At 48.9% G+C, this 22886-nt stretch overlaps 1 protein-coding gene across 2 annotated transcripts in view; it reads right to left on the bottom strand.

The window, feature by feature from the left end:
- ZFHX3 (zinc finger homeobox 3) overlaps nucleotides 1-22886 on the bottom strand; it is a 545789-nt gene that overhangs the window by 179135 nt on the left and 343768 nt on the right. For both annotated transcript variants that reach the window (XM_042797341.1, XM_042797342.1), the window contains one exon: nucleotides 10366-10688. The gene's annotated coding sequence lies outside the window, so the exon portion shown is untranslated. The remainder of the gene's footprint in view (nucleotides 1-10365; nucleotides 10689-22886) is intronic.

Genomic DNA, 22886 nt, shown 5'->3' with positions numbered 1-22886 from the left:
ACTAAATACCCCTTAAGTCAACGAGCAGATTTTTAATGTGAATTTGCTTTTTTTGCAGGCCTTAACACAAGATAAGTAGATGTGTTTGTGATGGAAATAAACACTTGGAATACATCTATATGTTTCTTTGCTTTTTTGGGGGGGGTAATGAAGAAAAAAGTCTTGGCATTTAATTAGGACTCACTAACCTGATAAATATTGAACATCATTTCTTTGTGAGCTGTTCTGTGTGCTCAGAGTATTCTATGGATGTATTCCTCAATTGCACTTGTTTAATGCCTATATCACCTCATGCCTATTGTATTTATGTTGTCATCAATGTCAGATTTTAATTAAACAATTAAATCACTGTCACAGTAATTTCCCTAGAAAACTATTTTAAATGAAAAATCCCACAATAAATGTTTGGGAACCATCTTAAAAGGGAAAAAGAGAGAAATAAGTTACAAAATAAAATTACAGTTCCCACAGAATTAGAAAGGAAAAAAAAAGTGTTTTCAGCACTGAGAAGAATTCCGGTTTACAGGGTAGTTTCCACAAAATTCAGACTGTGTCAATCTGGTGACTAAAACAACTTGGTTTGTCTTGGGGCCAGTGTGGGTCTTTCAGGCTGAGCTGGTGGTGGAGGGACCCCGGCCCAGGGCTGGTGCCGTCCCCCAGTCATCCCCCACGATGCGCCAGGAACAAGTGACAGCACTGCAAATCCTTCATCGTTCAGTGCAAGTCAGGTACCAAATGCTCCTTGGAAAATAGTCCATCCGCCGCCTTCCCCTCCAAATTATTTTAGAATTAAGACGGAGATTTGCAGAAAAGCCTGCATCGAATTATTCAGTAAGTTAAGCACCAATACCAGCTGTACTTACTATAGAGTAACCGCGTACTCAAAACCTAAGTTGTAAGCGGTGAGAAATCTGATCTGACATAGCATCTTTGCTACAGTTAATCGAACAGTTCATCTTTACCTCTTTATAAATACATGCTCTTATTCCTCTAAAACCTGCACTTCCTTGCATGGAAAAATCACAAACACGAGATGCAAAATCCATCAGACAAGATATCTGAAAGAATCATGCTCTCAAACGTACATTCACAATATTACCTGTATTTAACATGAGCACATTTGACATTTGCAGCACAGCCTCCGATGTGAGGCGTGCTTATGGAAATTCGGATTCCAGCCTGTGATTCCAGCCAGGGACGTACCCTGCAGCTAACCCCGACCCTCCCCTATTAGCCGCCGTAGCCGCTTTGATTTGTGCCCTGGGAGGGCTGGGACAGGGAGCCGAGCGCCGGGGAGCCGCAGCGATGGCCGGGGGGGCTCCGCGGCTCCCCCCGCGCCCCAGCGGGCACCCAGCCCGGCCCTGCTCCCGGCTGGGGGTGCAGCCCACCCCAGCACCCAGCCCCGGGCCGGCATCCCGGGCAGCGTTTCTTCCAGGTCCCCGCTGCATTTTTATTGGAATGCAGCTTTGCAGATTGGGTTATGCCTGGGATGCGTGTGGTTTCTATCAGCCCTGAAGTGTTTTACAGCTGGAGATGATTTGGGGGGGCACATCCAGCCTGTCCATTTGCAGCCAGGTCTGATGTTTGTCTGCTGCTCTGCTGCTGTCTCTCTAATTTTTTTCTATGTTGCCTCCATCTAAAGGTGAGATTAGTGCTGGGGGGGGGGGGGGGGGCGGTGTGTGTGTGTGTGATGACGACAACACCAGGCCCATCCCTCCCTCCTCCTCATTTTAGTTTGCTTCTCGCAAAAGCAATTCGCCAGCAGATCCTCTTTCCTCCTGCGGCCAAAACAAGCCAGCAGGAACGGCAGATACCTGGTGCTGGCTGCTCCCGAGGCCCTGACCGCCGGCAGCTGCCCGGGGGGAGCCCCTGCCACAGCCCTCTGGCTCCACTTGTGAGTCTGGGGCACAAAAATCTTTAACCTCGATTCAGCCAGCGAGCACCAGTCTGGCAAAGCGCTGGCTCCATCAGGCCGTAGCTGCAGCGGGGGCTCGGCCAGCCGCCCCAGCAGCTCCCTGGACGGGGCCAGCCCTCCCGCGGGAGCACCCGGGGCCGTCCCCGCTCGCCAAGCGAGGCCCTGCTGCTCAGGCACCTTTGCCGAGCACATGCAGACAGATACACTTATTTTTATACTTGGTAAAGGAAAGGGGAAAACTGATGAGGTTGCACCAAACCCTCCTCCAGGCAGGAGAGGCTGTGCTGCAGGAAAGTATTGCTCATAATGACACTTAAGCCCAGACACTTGAATGCTAAAGGTTAAACTTACATTCTTCAAGAAAGGGCTCCTTGCCAGCTTGAACTGTGTTGTGTGTTCACTATTGCCTCCTCCTCCTCTTCATCCACTCTCAATCCACTTTTCGTATTTGTTGAAATAACTGAGGTTGTGGGGTGGGCTTTTTTTTTTCCTCCCCTAATGTATGTTCTCTGTGCCAATCCTCAGCCTTATGTCTGTCACAGGGCTAAAAAAAAAATAAAAATCAGTCTAATGCCAGTACAAAAGTGAAGATTTTTTTTTTTTTCCTTAGCTTCAAACTACTATAGCTTCAATCCAGAAAAGACCAGCCTCAGCATGCATTCTGTCTGCTGGTGACACACAGTCCGTAGAACACCATCCTCTAATTCCTATCCTTAGCTGGATAACCAGAACGTATATGCTGACAATAAGGCAAAAAAGTTACTATGGAATTAAAACACAAATTGAAAGGCTGATATAACTACAATAAACAATATGGTGGAGACAACCATCACCAGGGCTGGAGATGAAACTGGCAGCAATGCTTCCAAACATTCGAGCCAATGAAGCAGAAACAGGAAAATGCCCACCCAGAAGCAGCACTTTAAGATGAATTTCAGCATAACATGAAGAAACAGACACTCTGTTTGGATGCTGCATTTAGATCTTAATGATCAAAGAGCACCTTCTCCACATACTTTCATGCTTCTCCCCAGAGATATTTCCCATTAAAAAAAGAATGGAAATAACATTATGGTTGTGCATGCCTTCTAAAGCAGCCCCTTTTACAGAGTGTCACGCAGGCTTTCCGTGGAGAATAAGTCTTAGGTGAAAGCAAGAAACAAGGATCCCTATGTCTCAGCAGCAGCAGGTAGAGGAGATCCAGACTGGAAGGCTGGATCAAATGCTTTGAGGAGGAGCATGGAAAAGAGCCGGAGTGAGCTTCAGAAGTCAAACGCAATTTTTATTTGGGTTCAGAGATGATAAAAGGCTAGTGATGCTAATTTTCCCCAGTTCCTGCAGCAAGGGAACGGGGGGCTGCAGTGCTCCGCATCCCTTGAAACAACAGCTTGCTGCAGTGTATTTCTTGGCACAGCCCTAATTGTATCTTCTGGTCCCAGTGGAAGTTCACACTTTTTAATATCTCTTATTGCTTCTGCAACTGCTGCCACTAGTCAGCAATCACAAACAGGAAGCTGTGACTCAGCAGAGCCATAACCCGCGGGCTGGCGGTGGCCGGAGGAGAGGGAAGGTCCTGCAAAACACCCACGAAGGGCTGGGGCCGGCCTGCTGTACGGGCTGGCCGGCGCCGCGGTTCCCAACCCAGCCGTTCGGCTTACACCGAAACCTGGGAGAGAAGGGCCCCGGTGCCGCGCGGGGCCTCAGCGCCGTAGGCGAGGTTTCCCGAAGCTGGTCCCCGAGGCACGGGGCCGTCACGGCAGGGCAAGAGAGGACAGGGACACCGGGAGCAGCCCTGGCTCTGACTGCCTGCCCGTGCTCCAAAAAGCAGGGGTTTTTCCCATTAGAGAGGCATGGCAGAGGAGGCAGCTGGCGACCCCTTGGCTGGGAGACGCCAGCACGACCCCGTTTTCACACCAGTGGCACCCAGGGCTCGGCCGCACCACGTCTCACGTAGCCCGGGGAGTGGATGATCTATTCCAAGCCTGGTTTCGTCTGTTTTCTAACTGTATTTAGCAGCGAGTTTACTCCAGACTGAGCCTGCGTGAGTAAGTGTGTATGTAAGGGTTGAGGATTGGCTGCGGCAGGCAGAGGGTTTGCTGAAAGGCTTGTTAAGGAAGCACTACTGACCATGCAATCCAATTACATAATGCTTCAAAAAATAACCGTGCTGGGAGTCGTGTCTGGGCAGCGTGTTTCGGCAACAGAAAGAGGTATCAAATGTCTGTCTTCCAACCCAAAGGCTGATAGTATATTTGTGCCACAATCTGACACTGTGCCTCAGCCGTAAACTGCTCTAAAGAGGAAACTTGCTTCCAGGGGAAATGTCTGCTGTTCCCTTTCAAGGCAGTGCTGCACCCTGCAGACCAGCGTTATTTGAGTCCTTGTAAAATTACCACTAATCTCTGCACTCAGGATGCCTTGCATTTTATGGGTACTTGCTATGACGGCAGCTTTGTTTTCTGGGGGTAAAGGAAAGTGCTGAGCAGGGAGAAGCCGTCACCTGGCCATCAGCAGTGGCTGGGAGGGCGTTTTCCCCGGCTTTCTACCCTTGCAGCTTCTCTCTGCCGCTCCAGACAGGACAGCCATACAGATGATGCACAGTATCATACTATCACATCTGGAAAATGACTGAAAAGAATACCCTGTCCTGCCTGGAAAACATACGGTCTCTGTCCCAGGCAGGAGCCTGCACGGTGCTGCGCGTGTCTTTGGCTGAGCTCCGTGATGAGGGAGGGGGCAGGAGGGCCAGATCCCCCGCCGCAGCAGGCAGCTCAGTCCACGCGTTATGTTTGGGATGACCGGGGAGTTAGAAAACCCCGTCTCCAAGCAGCGCAGGTAGTTTTTATCGTACTTACTAATTTAACTGCTGGCTGCTCTGAAAGGCATCACAGAAAAGGCACATTTCTAGTGAATGAGGAAAGAGCAAACTAAGAATATTCTTGGCACGTTGCGGAGCCTTCTGTACCTGAACTCGTGTTGTTCAGTTGCTGGGAACGCTTCACGCGACGTAAGCCAGCTTTTATGCTTGCAACAGCCGCCTGGCTTTTAACCTGTTCCCAGCCCAGGGCGCAGCAGAGCTCGCCGTGCCGCTGGCCTGGCCGGCAGCGGGGGCCCCTCGGCCGCCGAGCAGCCCTGGGTGCCTCCCGCCCAGGGCTCTCGCCGGCCTCACCTGGGCTCCTCCGGCACGGGAGGGGGTGAAGCAGTTCTGCTGCAACCACCGCCGGGAAAATCAGCAGATTCTACCTCCTTTGATCTGCCTGCACGGTCTCCCAGAGCAGGCACCGCGCTGCGAAGCTGTGACACAGGCGAGGCGCAGGTTTGCTTTGCCCCTCTGCGCTCGCCGCCGGCTCCCCGTGCCCTGCTGCAGGCGGGGGGAAGCTGCCTGCGAGGACGGCAGCGGGGAGGAAAGGGTGAAGGCAGAGCTCCTCCAGCCCGGCTGCACGCTCCATCCGCTGCCTTCCTCCCATCTATTTCTAGACTGTTTACCTGGCAAGCGCACATGACCGATCCAGAAGGAAACGCTGACATCACCCGCCGCCGTGCCCCCTCCCGCCGCCCACCGCCCTCGCCACGCTCGGCCCCTCTCCCCCGCCGCCTCGTCCCCCTGCCCGCCGGCCCACGCCTGCCAAGCCTCTCTCCCCCGCTGCCGCTCGGCCGCTGCTTCCTGAGGCAGCTCGGAGACATGTTGTCCTCTCCGCCGCAGCAATGCGGCCTGCCACGCCGCCTCCCTCCGCACCCCGGGGCGCGTGACGGTGGCCGCCGCGCTGGCAGCGACGCAGCCCCGCGCTCCACGCAGCGCCGACGGTGGCGGGGCACACGCCTTTCAATGCCGTTTGTCTGGGGCCACCGGCTTAAACGTGCGGTGGCTCTTTGCTTCCCAGCCCAAGCCACTTCCCAACCCGCCTCCCAACTACAACTCGAACCCTCTCGGCCCATGGCGTGGGGCGAGCCTCGCCGCCGCGGACCGGCCGCCTCCCCACCCACCTGGCTGCCACGTCGCCTCGGCGTGCCGGAGAGCAGAGCCAGGCGAACCGCGCGGCCGGTTCCTCGCCTCCTTCGCTGCCGTCCCCAGGGCCGCTCCCGGGCGCCGTGGGTGCACCGGCCTGGCCGGGCGGGCCCGGGGGAGCCGCAGCCCCGGGGACGGCGTGGGCCGCAGCCGGCGGCGCAGGTGCTCGCTGCTCTGGGGGTTATTTACCCCAGGAAGCCCGCAGCGCAGCTCCGCGCTCGGGCTGCTCTGTGGGAGCTTTCTTGGTGCCTTCGGGCAGCGAGCCAAAGTATGCAGTTTAAAGGAAATGTTTAATAAAGACACAGGAGCCTCAAACTGTTTGTTTTTCCTCGCAGAAAGGTGGAGAGACGATGTCCCTGGAAACTGGCTGCCGGGCCAGGCGCAGGCCGGGAGGCCGGAGGCCGAGCTGGGGCACGGACTGCGGGGCTGAGCGCGGCCTCTCGCCTCTCCCTCCCCTGACAGCTCCGGCCCGCGGGGTCATAAACCGTGGGGGGAAAAGGCAGCCTATTAGTAACTCTATTAAGTCTCCATTAGTTAGGTGTGAACTCATTACCCTAATATACTTGGAGGTAGGATTCCACTTGCAGGACATTAGCACTGTAATAAGCACATTTACCACCAGAGCTGGACGGAGCGAGGCAGAGGAGCCCCTCGACGCCCAGAGCGGGCCCACACCTCCTCCTCCTGCCTGCGCTCCCGTCCCCCTGCGAGCAGCCCCCCGAGCCCCCCCCGAGCCCCCCGCGAGCCCCTCGCTTCCCGCAGCAGAGCCACCAGGAAACACGGCTCGTGCTCAGCCGGCGAGCGGCTGTCCGCAGGGAGCACCGCGGGCTGGACGCGGCCACAGACGCGTGGGTCGGGATCTTGGGGCGCGCGACCAAAAAGAGAAGGGTAACCGGGTCGGGAGCGTGCTCTCCGCTGCCCTCACGCCTTCGCCGGGCTTGGCGTTTTCAGCGGTTTTACACTTTGCGACGCAAACTGTCTTTCCATTGTCTGCAAAGCTGTGCACACTGTGAGGAAGTCACAGCGAACTAAACAATGAACTTATAGGAAATCGATTAATTAATAATAGATAGGGTGCAGAAGCAGGGCTTCAACTGGGTTTGCCAAGTTAGCGCAATAAAAATACAATCGTGTGTAGAAATCCGTGTATTTCTCTACACCTTTTCAGTTAGCTTCACCACAGCAGTGTGAGCTGCCCGAGCAGAGGCTGCACCTCTGCAGCCGGAGGAGCTCCAGCGTTGTCAGCCTGCTGTCCTCGGGGCCTCTGATGCCCTGGGGGCCCTAACATTGTCTGAGCCAAAGTACCGGTGGACAGTGGTCTTGCTGTATTTTAAATGTAAAAGATTTTGTGTTTGAGAGAAGGAAGTTGCAACCAAATTCAAGAGGATATAGAAGCACAGAATGTTGCCTTTCCGACAGTAAAAAAGGAAGCTGAAGCGTACGGCCATTAAATGAAGCCTTCCCTTGCCCTCTGCCAGAGCCCCTCTCAAACAGGTACTGGTTGCCCTGCGTAAGACAAAGACTCTTGCACCATCTCCTCTGTGTCCTCAGTCATACTTCGAGGCTGCACAAAAGCACAATCCATGCAGAACTCTTCCTAAAAGTAATTCTGAAGCCCCTTTGTTCCTAACTAGGGATAAACTGTACATGGCCCCTTGAAAAAACCTGTCTAAGAACACATACATACGATTTTAAAAATTATTTCAGGAGGAAGCATTCTCTTGTATCTAAGATCCTTGGCCAAAAGAGTATGAAATTAATGGTATCAAGTGCCTAAAAATACTCTCGAGGATCTGAGACTTGGAACAAGGGCCTGACTTCTATTCCCAGCTCTGCCACAGACTTGCTGTCTGCGCTGGAGGACCAGCCAGAGCAGTACACAGGGTACGCTAGAAGTGCCCCAAAATGAAGGCATATGGGGATAGACTTCAAAATTCACTCCTCCTCTGTCTGTACTATTTTCCTGACCAGTAGAATGGGAATAATATTAATATGCCGTGAGGGAGCAGAGCGTGATGTTGGCATAAAGTCTCCCGATGTGTTTCCAGATGCACAGATGTTGGCTGCGCGGAGTGCCACTACAGCACGTCCATTTACAGGGCACCACCCATCATGCTCACTTGCCCTTTTCTTCCTTTCCTATTTCTGTGGAATTAACTCTTGCAATTCGAAACATCAACAGGTCCAAACAACTAGGATTAAAAAAGAAATTAACTGCTAGAAAAGTGCTTTCTCCCTCCCAGTAAATGCAGCACCTTCTTGCACTGGCCTCCTGGTCAGTGGCAATGTTTTGAATGTAAGGAAGTTAAAGTCTAATACTCTGCAAAATTCAGCATTAAATGTGTATTTTTATCTCACTGAACAGGAGAGATAGGCATCCTTAAAACGCAACACTTGCTTTTAGCCCTGGAAAATCCTGAAAAACTCACATTTTCATACATTATATTTTATCTAGGAAAATTCTTTTGTCTTTTAAGGATGATTTTATGGGTCTTTCTCACCCTGTTTTACTGTTATCCTATTAACTAAGGTACCTGTTTCTATGTGAAATGCCATACAAAAATGGATTAAAAAAATTGTGAAAGTTTCTAAAATTTGAACAATTTAGTGGGATGCACAATGATGAAATAAGAGCCCACTAGCAAAACCTGAGCTGAACTTACTGGTGGCTTTTCTACTTACGAAAAAGGGACATCCCAAAGCTAATTCGATAGGATCTCAAATCCCTGTAATTCCCTTTGTGTCTCAGCCATGAACTAAATTTTGGCATAGTAATTTAAGCTGTTAAACAGAAGATTCAAAATAGCACACTCCAGTGATAAATGGGAAAGTTTATGCTCCAGAGTTGCTCTTAAAGACAGTGTGGGGCAATGAGATGGGACAAAATCCTGCAGAATGAGTTCTGTATAGATCTCGGACCCTGCCAGGTTTTTTCATCAGTAACGATACTCCAAGAGAAATAAAAAGACAGGCAGTGAAAACCTCTGCTCACTCTGCAAAAGGGAAAGAAAGATACTGACGTTTCCATGTGTGACTCTGTCTGATGAAATCAAGTATTCAAATGACTTCTGTTTACATAGTATTTTGAGAAATAATGCTAATTTGCAGAATTGGCATCTGGGGTACGAGTATACATACCCTGGGAGAGCACTTACAGAGCCTTTGTGAAGCTAAGTAATAAACGCTTTGTCTTCACCACACTATTTATGGGTTGCTTGGGGGCATCCTGCTCTCTTTCTGCCCCTACCTGGGCATAAAATTATTGCAGAACTAGGTTTTAATAAGACCAACAGTAAATCTGAATGACCACACATGCACAGCTATTCCTGCTCCCCTGATCTCCAGCATTAATTATAAAGTGGAACTGTTTATACAGTACATACCACTTTCCTGACTTCTTTCTTGTTTATGTCTAAACCTTTATGGACATAAAACTTTGGAATTTGCGTTTGGAATAAAACTGCAACTGAAGTGCAATAACTGTGCTAGAAAACAACTTTGCTATTGCTGCTCTGGTTCCGTGGTCACGGCAGGTTTGTGTCTGCACTGGAACCCTCTCCCGTTCGAGCGTGTTGTTTCAGGTCATCTCCTTGCTGTCCTGTCTGGTCGGCTCGTTAGAAGCTCCAGCTCTAGACGTCTCAGAGCAAATGCTCCAACTTTTCCTCCCGAGTCCTTTTCTTCCCTCTCTGCTCCCCACCACGTCTCGGCCCACTGCGGGCAGCCCCACGGCCGGGGCTGGGGGGAGTTGCCGTGCTCCCTCCTGCCAGGCTGTGACTCAGGGCGTCCCTCCTTCTTTCACAGCGCCCTGAGATGGCAGCCTCTTTGCTCCTCCAGATAAAACACTTGCCTGTGCCCTCAGACACCCTCCCCCCCGCCTCAGAACTTTCCCGAAAGAGAAATTTTTCTTCTACAGTAAGTTATTACAAAACCGAGAGACTTCCATCTGATGGCATACACGTGTGCAGATACTGAAGTAAAGCAACTCATGCTCCACAAGCACTAAATTATTCCTTGTCGCACTGGCCTGACTACTTGTTTCGTCAGGCTGTCACACTATAAATTAATATGTTGGCTGTTTGGGGCTGAGAACTCTTTCTTCTATTTGTTCAGTAAAACAGATACTGTACACCCTGGGCATCATATAAAAATAATAAATTATTGTAGTACACAGGCAAGGTATTATTCTTGTCTTTCCTTCCCTTTATTTTATCCCCTCCATCCTTTGCCTTTCCTCTGATCAATTCATCTTCCATTTACTTTCTATTTCTGTCTGCAGGTTTTACTCTAATACGTATTGCTCTGATACTCCAACCATGCCACCTGCTCCAAAAGTGCAAGTACAGAGGCTTTACTACTGTGAAGTAGAGGGAATCAGCAAAATCTCCAGGGGAAGAGAAGAAATAATTACTGTAAGAAAATTAAGAAAAAGGAAATGAGCCTCTACCTGGTGTTGTCTCTTACGCTGACTTGGACACCTTTGACTTTCTGCCAGACTCTTTCTTTACTCTTCACATCCAACACAGAAACATGGAGACTTGATAGCCAGAGGAGTCAAATGGGCTTCTTAATGTAGACAGGTCGGGGTGGATTAGTAAGTGTTTGACCCGATCTCCCTTGTAGGTTAAAATGTCTTTTAATTCTGTTGGGCTGTGTTGGGATGGGAATGAATAAACTCTCTCTTCATTTTAGTGTCCAGCTAGTGGAAGCTGCACAGGCTGTATGTCAAGGCTGTCCAAATTCCTTTCCTCCTTGGCAAGGTTGTCCTACCTAGAAAAGGAAGAATTAAAAATAAGACTGTGTTTGGCTTCTTTCAACTTTGGTTCTTCCCTCGTGTTTGTACATTCCACTTTCCAGGACACGCTTCTGATCTGAGTTTTAACACATAGCCCCCCAAAAGCATCCTCATAATAATGGTGAATAATTACTTATGGTTATACTTATTCCATCATATTCTAAAAGTATCACGTAATCTTAACTAATAAAAAAATCAACGGAATTTACTGTTTGCTCTTTTAAAAAAATAAATAAGCAAAGAAGTAAAATTTAAATATTTATTAAAAAACGAAATATTGTAGCCTTGTGCAGTTACTGGCAAGAGGTGCTGTGCAAATAAAACCACCATGAGCTGTTGCCTCCGACGTATCCGAGCGCTGGCCCGCGGGACGCCCCGCTGCTCCAGCCGCCGCCTTGCTGCCCGCGCCTCCGGTCGCGGCAGCCCCAGGGCCCCCCTAGGAGAGCTCCTCCTTGCCTGGCGCGGGCATCGCTCGGGCGCGGGTCGGGCCCTCACCCTTCCTCCTCCTCCTCTCGGCACGAGGACAGTGGTGGGGCCGGGACACAACTCTAACGAGACTCCACGAACATCGACCGAACGCTCTGGCGGGGGAACGGGCCCTAGGGACTGGGGAGAACGCCAGGAGTTTTCCTCATCCTCCCGAGCTCTCTGCGCGGGGCTGGGGGGCACCTTGGGTGTCACCCAGGGGGACGTCACCAGTGCCGGGGCTGGGGGAGCAGGGGCACCCAGCCGGGCTCCAGAGCGCCGGCACCCCGGGGCTGGGCCGGTGGGCTTGGGCTGCCCGGGCGGGGAAGGTGTCCTGCTTCTGGCATCTGGTTTCCAACCCTCCTCTTCCACATGGCCGTGCATCAATGATGGGCAGTGCTGGCAGATGGCAAAGTTCGAGCCAGGCTAATTAAACATACTGAGCTAATAACCTTCCATTTTGGGACTGGTATAATTCATAATTTAATGTATTGCTGCTGAGACATTAACCTTTCAACAACTGGCACGGTGCCCACAGCAGCCTGAGTGCTGACCATCTTTCAGGAAAATGAGTATTATTGTTAAAACAGGTATAAATCATTCATGGCTTCAGCTTTTGTGTCAAACTGTACATGAAAATAAGTAGTAGGCTGGGTAATTTATTTACCTTTTGGTGGTTATTCTTATGATTTCATGATCATATTCTGTGATTCATAAACATTGGCCAAATGCCATTTTGTTCTCATTTTACCTTTTCAATATTGCAGTGGTTATTCTGATTTTCATCTTTAACAAGTTCAAGACGGTTGCAGAACTGCTTGATCCAGGAACAAATATAATCTCATTTCAAGGAGGAAAAACTTATTTTAAGCTAATTCCATGGTATTCAACACAAGTATTGAGACTACCAACATGTTACATTTTTGTATTTTGCTAAAAGACATGTTTCTTTGAAAACTGCTGTATAAACACAGATTCAAAGACTTTTCAAAAATAAAGCATATAGTATATACAACTATATGAATAGTTTCTGGCTGAAAACGACGTGGGATCCTGGAAAGAGGAGACTGTAAAAAGTTGGCAATTTCTCAGCAGTGCTGCAAAGCAAGAAGTCTAACTCCAAACACCTGGTTACTGGAATGATATTGCAGGCCCAGGAGACCCTTACATTGACTTTTGGGATGCTGCTGGCTGATCACATAATATTTTGTATCCCAAACTACCTCTGCATTGAATTTTCTTCTCCAGTGAAAAGAGAATCAGAGCTAACGAGTCACCAGACATCCGTACCACAAAGCCTGCCTGTTGACAGACTTGTTCTAATGCCTTTCATAAAGCTCCATCCATTCCAACTCTTGCTGGTATAGTCACTGAGTAGGAATTGCTGAGGTAAACTTACGATGGACTCACTATCTGCACCCTATATAGCAAAAGTTTTCAGCAATTTTTACTAAAAAACTATTGTCAGTTCTCAGTACTTATCACATAGTGACATATGCAATCAAACAGTAACTGAAAACATCACGAAGCTAAAGTAAATTAAAAGCCAATGTAAATGAGAATAATGTCCTAAAGTCTGTATTTCAGGTGCAGATTGACCACAAATTGGGATGAAAAGAGTGCAAGTGAGACCAGCTCACTTTTAGACAGTGATACATCTGAAGAGGGCCCAAATGTACGGCCTGTTCCAGCCACCATCACTGGACAGACCCACTGGAAAGAAATCCAGTCTAATTTGTGCAGCAAACTTCATCATAGTACACAGAGAGAGCACAGGGAAGATCAGATACAGAATAACGCGACTGTTTATTGTGCATACTGATTACATCAGTATTACAACCCCTCCGTATATCTGTGCAAAATTATCATTTACCCCTTGAAGGTATGAAACAGCAACCCAAAAGCCAAGACTCACAACAGCATTAGCCTGCCCTCAGATATCAAATATAGTACTGAACTGGCAGAAAAAAAATTACTTCCCTTCGCTCTTTATAACCATAATTGGAGAAGTGAGTACTTAGCACTTTTTGAAAGGAAACTTTCTGAAAATGTCCAGGCTGGGGATGCTTTTCAGAGAAACACTCTTCCAAGAGATGCTTCACCAACCTTCTCTTTTTTTTTGGTCAGGTTTTTTAAATTTTTTTTTTTTTTTTTTTTCCTAGTTAAAATATATCTCATTTGAAGTGTCACGTAACCACCACCAAAATCTCAGTGTAAGGACCTACATTATACCTGACAGCAGCATTTCTACAGCGGGTTCAGGTCATACTGAGGGCAGCCTTCGGCACACTCAAACCGGAATTTCCCACTGGACGGGCGACAGCAAGTGAAGCCGCCTCACTCTATAAAACGAGGTGGGTGCCCTCTCTCTGCCCTCAGTCGCCTCCGGCCGTTCACACAGATGTCACCGGTCCCCCCGTCCATGTGGCCTCGCGCTCTGGCCGGTGCTGGCCGCTCAGCCCGCGGTCCCCTCGGCGCTCGCCGTGCCGTAAGCCGGGCGCTGTGCCGGCTGGGATCCGAGCTGTGCCGCCACGCTCACACCGCTCGTCCTGGGGCGAGGAGCGCAGGCCTGCTGGCAACCTATGGCTGTACAATTTGCATTTTATTGCGTTACTGTTCAGAAATTTCAGCTTGAGTGAAAAAAAATTACACAGCCGCTTTTCTGTGTTATTCTTTACAGATACAACCTTGATTCCATCAGCAGTGCATAAACTGATGTCTGCTGGTGTCTGCATTGGCCCTGGAAGAATAACGCTAAAATGAGTGTGTTGTGCCTCTCTGTCCAAGTCCCAGAGTGGTCTCTGACCACTAAAGTTGGCATTTTCCTGCCAGTTCTCCTTCAGAAGTAGCTAGGAGGAAGCTCACACATTGTAAACAGTTTAATAAAGATCACTTCCTATCTCTTCGAATCAAACAGTGAACAAAGATGGCCAACACTCAATCAGAAGAGGAAATTGTATTCTGTCTTTGAAGACGCTTTAAAGCTGAGTCTAAAAAAAAATCCTAAGTGGATGCCGAAGAACTAATCCATTTGCAAAATCCTTATTTTTGAAGATGTTAACTAAGAAATCAGCAAGAAGTTATTTGTAAGCATATCTGCACTTAGTGCTCAAGATAATGCCAAGAGCAGGACATTTAGGAGGCATAAGAGATTAAGGGACCAATATCAGCAATCTTAGTTTTAGGCTTCTCCTTGGTATTTTACATGGGCACTCACAGGACCACGTGAACAGTGCCAGAGCAACCGAAACATAAAGCAATTCGACCTACTTGTGGGGAAAGCACTCAGACCTCCCTCGGGACAGGAATGATTTGAGACGTTAAGGTTCATCTGGATACCTTCTTCATACTGGAAACATACAGTATTAAGCCCCCAAATGTCTATTTTTACATTGATAACGATACAGTAGACAACCTCTCACTCCTACGAGTGACAACCTGCCTCTGTCAACCCGTCCCCGCGGTACCAGGGCCCTGGCCTGCGCCGGTGCTCCCACACTGAGGGTTTTGAGAAGTGCCGTTGAACCAGCTGCACCTGGACCAAAACCCCAGCAGCTCCTTTTTCTGCGGACAGTATAGTGTCCCTGCATTTCACTCCCTCTGCTGGCTCCATTTTATACATCAAATGAAGTTTTTCAAGACCTTAAATTTGTTTAAGGCTGGGATATCTAGAAGTTCACCTCGACCTTCAGGCTCCTGGGTCTGCCCGGCTCTCCTCCCCTTACAGGCGCCGTGGCTGGCAGGGACAGAGCCGGGCCGTGGCATCCCGGGCTCGGTACAGGCACATGCAGGCACCCCAGCACCCCCAGTTGCAAGTCCCAGCTGGCAAGCGTGCAGCTCTAGTCTAGGTTAGGTGCTCTCACCCCCAAAAGAGAGCAGGACCTCACCTCGACAGCTCCGGAACGGTTGGCTGCCAAAGCCTCGTGTACCTGCACGTAACAGCGGTCCCGGCCAAGTGCCGTGAGAAGCCGTACGCGTGCTGCCAGCGCCTCTTGGCTTTATGTACCTTCCAGACAGAGCGAGAGTACCTTAAAGTGCCTGCCCTGGCCGCTGCTCTACAGCGTGCTCCCCGAGTTTTATCCCATTTCCCTGCGACAGTGGTCGTGCCCGACTGCATGACGCTCACTTCACCGAAGGGATGTGCCTACTCTCTTTCCTAGGAACATTTAAGCAGGACTTCTGCTCCATCCTTTCAGCAATACCTCTCCCGGTTCTCTCTGCTTACTCAGTATTACTTTTACTTCTGCATTGACAACGGCACAACAGGAAAAATGCTGGGTTTGAGCTGGTCAGAAGAGGCGGTGCTGGAGGACACATGCTGGGCTCGCCGCTGTCGCTGCCAGCTTCCTCAGCTGTGCCTGCCGGCCACCCGGCAGCGGCTCCGTCCCGTTCGGATTAACCCGCGGCCACGCAGGGACAGTTCTGGTGGACACGCGATGGAGCTGCACGCCCTAGGCTTGCTGAGGATGCTCACTGCAGCAGGCTTGGTTACCCCGAACCCCACCTTCTCTGGAAAGGGAGGACTTGCAATAGCCAATAATGTAAAAAAAAATTATGCACTTTATACTCGTCTCACGTGGCACCAACTACCACTACACAGGAGTCAGACTGCTCATCCTGCCGTGACACTAAGGCTGCTGAAGAGTCACGAAATTAAAAGTGGAGAACCAATCTTATAGGTGCATGAGAAATTCTTTCTTCTTGGCTCCTTGTTTTGCAATATTATTTGCTTTCTTTCTATATAGTTTCTGTTGAAAAGGAAATGTACAACAATCACAGCTCTCTACATACAGACACAGGTTCTGCCAGGGGAAATGGCCTTCAAATATGGTATTTGGAAAAAAAAAAAAAATGAGAAAAGCCCCATTTAACTCTGTAACTTTTTTAGAAACACACCTCAAGTTTCAAGTAACAAAAACGTTAACAACCTGTGGGTGCATGTTAACATTGCCATGGCTCTGCATAAACACCTGCAAAGTGCTTCCTCCTTACTCTCAGGCAGGCAGCAAGGAATATTCGCCCTCTTGGGCAATACTCACCGGTGCAGCCCTATCCTTACGCAATTTTTTGCTTTCCAGTAGCCATGTGACTTTCTATGGCAAGAATTACTCAATGTGCAGTTCCTGTCTGAAATGTCCTATCCAAAGTATTCAAAACAAGTTTCAAACACACTGCACATCTCAAGCTTCTGCATTTAGGTAGCTGTTATTGTTATTCTACAAATGGGAATACTGAGGCAATTTTTTTTTTTCTCTTTTAAAGGGGGAAAAATGCTACAAGTATGCAGGCACCAAACATCCTCTGTGATTGTCTAAACCTAGGAAGAACCACTGAAAAAATCAGATATGATAGAGTCTGTATGTTGGGCATGAACCCCCCCCCCCCCCAAACCATCAGTGTTTTTTGCCAGGCACACATTCACCTTGCCAGAGAAACCAGTCTTGTACCTCACTGTTCAAATTCAAATTCACATACAGTTATTTTAGATTTCAGATTTTCAGTATTTCTTCCTCGGTAGCATACCAGGCCACATACCCCAAACCAAAGCAAAAGTTGCTTTTTACACTGTGGTTATAAGAGAGTTAAAGTTCAGGTTTCTAATTGCTCTCTTGAGGCCTTATTACTTGTTGATTAGGTCCTTTAGGGAACGGCATCAAACCTATAATAATAAACACTCATTTCACTGGAAAGTTTGTAGCTGCCATAGCAGCCCTGCGGCCCTTCTGCCTCTGCAGCCGGCACAGGTATAAACCAACCAGAAGAGATGTTTGGAACTCCCCGAGAGGCTTTCCGGGCTGGGCGGGTCTGCGCTACGGGCTTCTTAGCACTCGGGTTAAGAACTGCGTCTTCCCCTCCAGCAAAGGCGCTTGCTTCTGTGTGTGCCCCTCTCCTCTCCCCAAGCTACAAACCAAAGCTGCGCAGCGGGGTCTGGTTCAGGAGCAGGGGGGGCGGTCTGTGCAATGGCATCTGCTGGGATTCCTTCAAAACGGTTGCTAGTTTCCTAAGTGTTGGCTGATTTGGGAGCAGCAGCAAGTAGAGGAGAAGCAAGTTTGCCAGCATGCTGCTGCTTGCCGGTCAGTTTGGGAGATTCCTCCACCCGACGTTCATAGCGCTTTATCTCCGGCCATGTTACGGCATCTTAACAGGACAGAAGGTGCGGAGGCGCTGCCCTGAAGCCTGTGTGCTTTACACTTCGGCAAAATAACCTGATGTCTCAGGATGCTGAACGCTTCCTGGCATCGGGATGGTTTCTCCGCTACATCCCTCCGCGCAGCGAGCCTCCTCCCGCGGGGGCCCGGGCTCCTGGCCAGCCCAGGGCAGCGGCCGGCCGGTGCCCGGTGCCCGGGGCTGGGTCCGGGCTGGCTCTGCCGGGGGCGCACAGGGCTCACAGGGACGTGGCCCCCGCACGCCAAACTGCAACGGCAGAGGATCTGCTGGTAAGAACCTCCGACGGGACAGTTGCGAGATGCCTGCTGCCCAGCTGGTCATCCCATCCCCCTTTCGCATCAGCACTCACGGTCTTCATTGTCAAGGCCACCAAGTTCTCCTAACTAGAATAGTCTGAGGTGTCATTTTCAGCCTAGGCCCTCTGAAAGTATTTGGACAGTATCGCTTCTACAGGCTGGATATCAGAAGGGATGGCGATGGGGAAAACACCATGGTCTCGTATAATCCCGCGCTGGGGAGAAGTTGCTGGGAGTCTGATCTCCGCGAGTCGCCGAAGAAGGGCACCGGGTCTCCTTGAAACCCCTCCGTAATGAATTAGCCTGAAGTAAAACTAGGTGTTTATCTCAAGTCATTGCCTCAAATAGCCAGCTACCTGTTGGAAGAAGGATCTGATCGATGCAAACTAAGGCAGCCATGCGTGAGCTGTTACACAGTGGTTAGTATTGATCAGAGCTAACGGCTGCCGATAGGAATGTGGGGCGGACTGACAGGCTGAGAAGAGGGAAGGAGGAAACGGCCTTCGCTGGTGGCAGATGTACAGAGGAAAGCCGATAAAAAGTCAATTCCACTTAACTGAATGGCTGCTAACTAAATATTTTTGGGGCCAGAGCCTTCCCAGATAGCAGCTGGAGTGTCTCTGCTCCGGAACTGAGACATCAAGTGAGCATGGCACCGACGGCTGAGATAAGACGCGCGTGACGGCCGGCGGAGCAGCAAAGCCCGACGAGCCCGTGTGCCAGCGCCGCACAGCCGCCCCGCTGGGGTGCCTGCCACCACCAGCACTTCGCGGTGGGAAACGGGAACGGCACGGGAGGACTGGAGGGCTCATGGAGCAAACATGGCCAGTATTTCAATCGCTACTTCACGGAGAGAAAGCCCTGATTTGAGTTCAGCCCCTCTCACCTGAGATCCCGCTACGGACCAGAGTTACCTGCTTGGCATGGGGAAGCAGCACGGATTTTCCAGCTCCAGCCTCTGCCGACTGGAGACACTTCTCATGCCAGTGCGGGACCAGCAACTGCCACAGAGACTGTTTCAAGTCTTAAATGTACAGCAAGTTTTAAGCTTTATGGCTCACCAGAAGTAGTTTCAAAAAGTTGGTGAGATGCTGTATGGGCTCGTTCAGGTGGCAGTGCTATTTCTGCTTGAAACTGCCCGCTGACGCCATCGTGTTTATGCTCCCATTTTCCAGCCCAGAGGTGTCTGCATGGGGAAGGACTTTGGAATTCAAAATACATACATAAGGGTGCTTTAAATGATGCACCATGTTACGAAATCTTACTGTATGAAAGGTGCTCAGAAAAACGGCGGCATCGCTCCGTGTCAGGAGGAGACGGAGGAGCTCTCCTGCAGCTGTTGGCTTCCTCCTCAGCACATCAGGACAGCTTTTAGTTGTCTTCCTCTCGCAAGTGCTTGCACTAATGCCGCTTTGGGGTCTGTTATTCTGTACACTCACACACCGCAAGTGAACACAAAACAATCAAGAATTGCTTTTCCCAGGCCCAATAGGCAGTATTTAGACTATGTTTCAGGCCAACTTTTAGTGGACTGGAACAGTGCTTAAGGCACCTAATATAAAGTAATTCTCCAACAGTTTGATTAATAGTGTCATAGTCATCGCTTCAGTTCAGGTTCAACCTTTTTAACGTTTTATTCTTTTACAGAGTAATAAATCAGGACAGCAGGAAAAGACAGATGTAGGAATGTCCCTGTCTACCCATCTGTTCATGAAGACAATGGGTCACAGGATAATGGTTTCCAGGGTTGGGGCAGCTGATATTAGAAAATCTGCTGGAGAGGGGTTTGTAACAGCGCCAGCAATGCCCGAGGAAGGAGGAGGAGGCTGGGAGGCGGTTGGTGTGTCCTGCAGAGCCGGAGCGCCGGCAGGGCAAGGAGCAGGTCGGGGCTCCCCGGGAGCTAGCTGGGCTGAGATGTCTCCTTGCAGCCTGCAAGAGGAAAGGCAGCCGTGCGACACCGCCGACCGCCCCGGAGCCAGGCGGGATGCCGCCCTTCCTCACGGAGCAGAGGAGTCCGGTCCTGTCCTGTCGGCACCGGTGGTGGCCGAATCAAGCTCACCACGTAGGTCCTTAAGCCGCTCAGTGTCACGGTGGTGGAACACGGCTCTGGGACCATCATGGGGGACCACAGCTTAAAGGAAGACAAGCCGAGTCACGTAGGTCCGGTGTAGACTTCAAAGAGGAGAAAGCAGAAGCTTTGCAGTTCAGTTTATGGAAAATACTATAGATGCTACAGATGGCAGAAAGCATGGAGATGTTTTTATGAGATTAAAAGAACAAGAGAGGTAAGTGTAGGGGTTCACTCTCTGATGAAGCTGATGGAAAGACTATGGGAACATGAAGTTAAAAGGGAAGGGGAAGGACTGGAGGTGGTGGACTTGAAGCTTGACTTGTTAGGAAGAAGGGATAGAGCAAGAACAAGGGATTTTAAGGGATAAAATGGACAAATCAAATGCTAAGAAAGACTGTTATGACAGTGCATTTTATATGGACTGAATCGTGTGGGACAACAACAAGTAGTGGCTGTGGTAATCAGAGCACGAGACAACACGGCCTTGGAAAATGGGTTTTCTTATTTGAACAGAGAGTGGTCAAATAATGCAGAAAGTGTGAAGGATAAGGGAAAAACTGGAATTCTGCTTTGGTCATATTAAGTTAAAAACTTCCTGGAAAAGTAACAAAAATCTAATGAATGTGCTTACTTCTCATATCAACTGGTTTGTTATGTGCAATGCAAATTTAGGGATAGCACATATAGATGCAAATAAATTCATGTGTATCGTAGTGAGAACAAGCCAGACTAATGTTTCAAATTTTTGTCCTATATTCATAGCTTGCTTCTTATATTGCAGAGCAAAGCAAGTTTTATATAGAACAAACATTTCACTGTTTTCCATCTTACTTTAACAGGATTTAATTTACTTTCAAATTTTAATTAGTTCCGTGAAGGGGCCTGCACTCCTAATGCATAGGCATTACAATTTACAAATTATTTGCCATTATAACTTAAAGACCATTAAAAGATGTGCAAGTTACAAATCAGGGGCCTGATTATCAAAATATTGCCAGCACCTGGACTCTCCATATGAATGTATTTGTATTTGTGTATGTCGATATTTTAGGTGTTTATAAAACAAAGCTACTGTCCTCATTTCTATTACGGGCTGGTTTACACTATTCAGAGGTATCTGGTTTTCATGCAGCTTTTGCAAGCTGAACTGCTTGAGCACAAACGTCGACAGCACACATTTACATTCAGAAATCCTACAGTTTTTATAGACATGCTTTTTAAAGATAACCTTTGAAACCTCACACTTACTTTTATGCTAATTTAAGTAAAAGCTAAATGTGAGATTTAGGCCACTTTCTGACCGTGAACCTTTAATTACACAGCGAAGGCATCCACACAGCTAGAAAACTGTCTTCAGCATGCGCATACCACTCGCTGGACAACCAGTAAGATGATTTAGTGAACAAATCAGTTCTGTATTTCAGTATGTTTTTCTGCCAAATACTATGCAATTCAAAACTGGATTGAAATCCACACGTTAAGGCTCAGCCTATTTTATTCTGCTTTCTTAACCAGGCTGCACCCCTATACTGTGTTATATTGTTATGTTTTAAAGCTGACACAGTACAGGAAAAACTAATGAAATCTATTAGACTTACAGTACAAAAGCGGAGAGATTTCTAAGAAATACTGCACAAAAAAGCACAGATTAAAAAATTGGAAGCAGCAGAGAACAGCAACTATGTGCCACAAAAAGATAAATACAAAACCTCAGCGCTCTCTTATAAGACACCCACAGTCTCCATCTGTCATCTCAACCCTTCCTCTCCCAACTGTTCTTAAATTAAATGAATGCTTCTAATGGGAGATTTTCTCATGAAAGCTTATGAGAATTCATCCAAAGACAAATTAAAACAATGCAGCGTAATCATGCAATTCACCTCTCTAACAGGTTGCCTGGCTTCAATGTTCACATTTACAAAAGAAAAAAAGCAACAATAAGACGCCCAAATAAAGAAAAAACAACTAAAGAGCAAACCTTTCATTGACTGAAGCTGTTATAGATGCAGGTCGCTCTCTGCAACCGTTCTTACAGTTGTATAGCTGAGACTAAAGGTTATTTTAGTCTGGATAAGAAACTACTGTACTGATTTTGTTCTTTGTAGGCCTTGCAGTTTGAACACGTCCAAAGGGATCAGCAATGCTAAAACAATGTATTATTTTTTAGTTCATGTAAATAAAACTAGCTCGGGCTACTGAGTGTTTTTAAAATATATTATCCTACTTATCACTTCATATTTTAGTTGCTTTTAGCATCCTATCTAGCATCCTATTCACGTCTGGAGATGAATAACATGTCCAGACTTTCCATCTCCACTTTTGCTTCTGGCCAGCTTAATTTTGGGGTTGCTGTTGAGTAACAGAATTCGTCAGTGTTTGGGTGGAATGCATTTAATTTCCATCACTTGTTGCCTAGATAGACGTATTAGCAAAATTATAACGAAATATTTCTATCAAAACCAGGTCTAAAGCGGGACACTTGAAACAGATCTTAAATTCGGACACAATCACCTGTCAGTGCCTCCGCAATAAGAGGGCTTAGTTTCTTCTACAGTTCACCCCCTTGCTCTTCGAATTCACAGCAGGTAGTCTGACGCCGAATGGGTTGCTTCCTTAGCTAGCCGTCCCGCGAAATCGAGCTCTAGCAGCACAACGGAACTGAAAAGGAGCGAAGCCCCCCGTGCCTCCCCGGGGAGGTGCCCGGGCGCCGGGGGCCGCGGGCCCCGTCCCCAGGCGCCGCCGGGCGGGAGCCCTGCGCCGCTGCTGCGGCCGCTGCCTCTCCTTTCGCTGGGTCTCAGCACCCGGGTGCTGCGCTCGCTCAAATGACAAGTCCCCCTGGATTTCCTTCTCTGTTCACTTGAATCTCTCTTGCTCCCGCCTTGTTCTCTCACTCTCTTTGCACGGCTTCTGCACTCACCCTCTTCATTACCGAAGTCACTCGGACTGTTCGAGTTCACAGCGAAAGGTAACTGAAATCCGCCCCAGACTCCCCAGTCTCTGTTATTTTCTGCATGTGCTCTTTCACAGTTTCTTTTACTGAAGTCCCTCACCGTTGTAGTTAACCACCGTGAGTGACAGAAATCCAATGCTGACCACTTCATTATCTGCCGACCTTGTCCCCCTGGCCTCCTGCCCCTCCATCTCTCTTGGGCAGTTTGCCCTACGTCGCAAGT

The sequence above is a fragment of the Tyto alba genome, unplaced genomic scaffold (genome assembly GCF_018691265.1).
Source record: "Tyto alba isolate M040663 unplaced genomic scaffold, T.alba_DEE_v4.0 Super-Scaffold_26, whole genome shotgun sequence".
NCBI lineage: Eukaryota > Metazoa > Chordata > Aves > Strigiformes > Tytonidae > Tyto > Tyto alba.
Note: the sequence above shows the minus strand (reverse complement) of the source record. Positions and strands in the feature narration are given on the sequence as shown.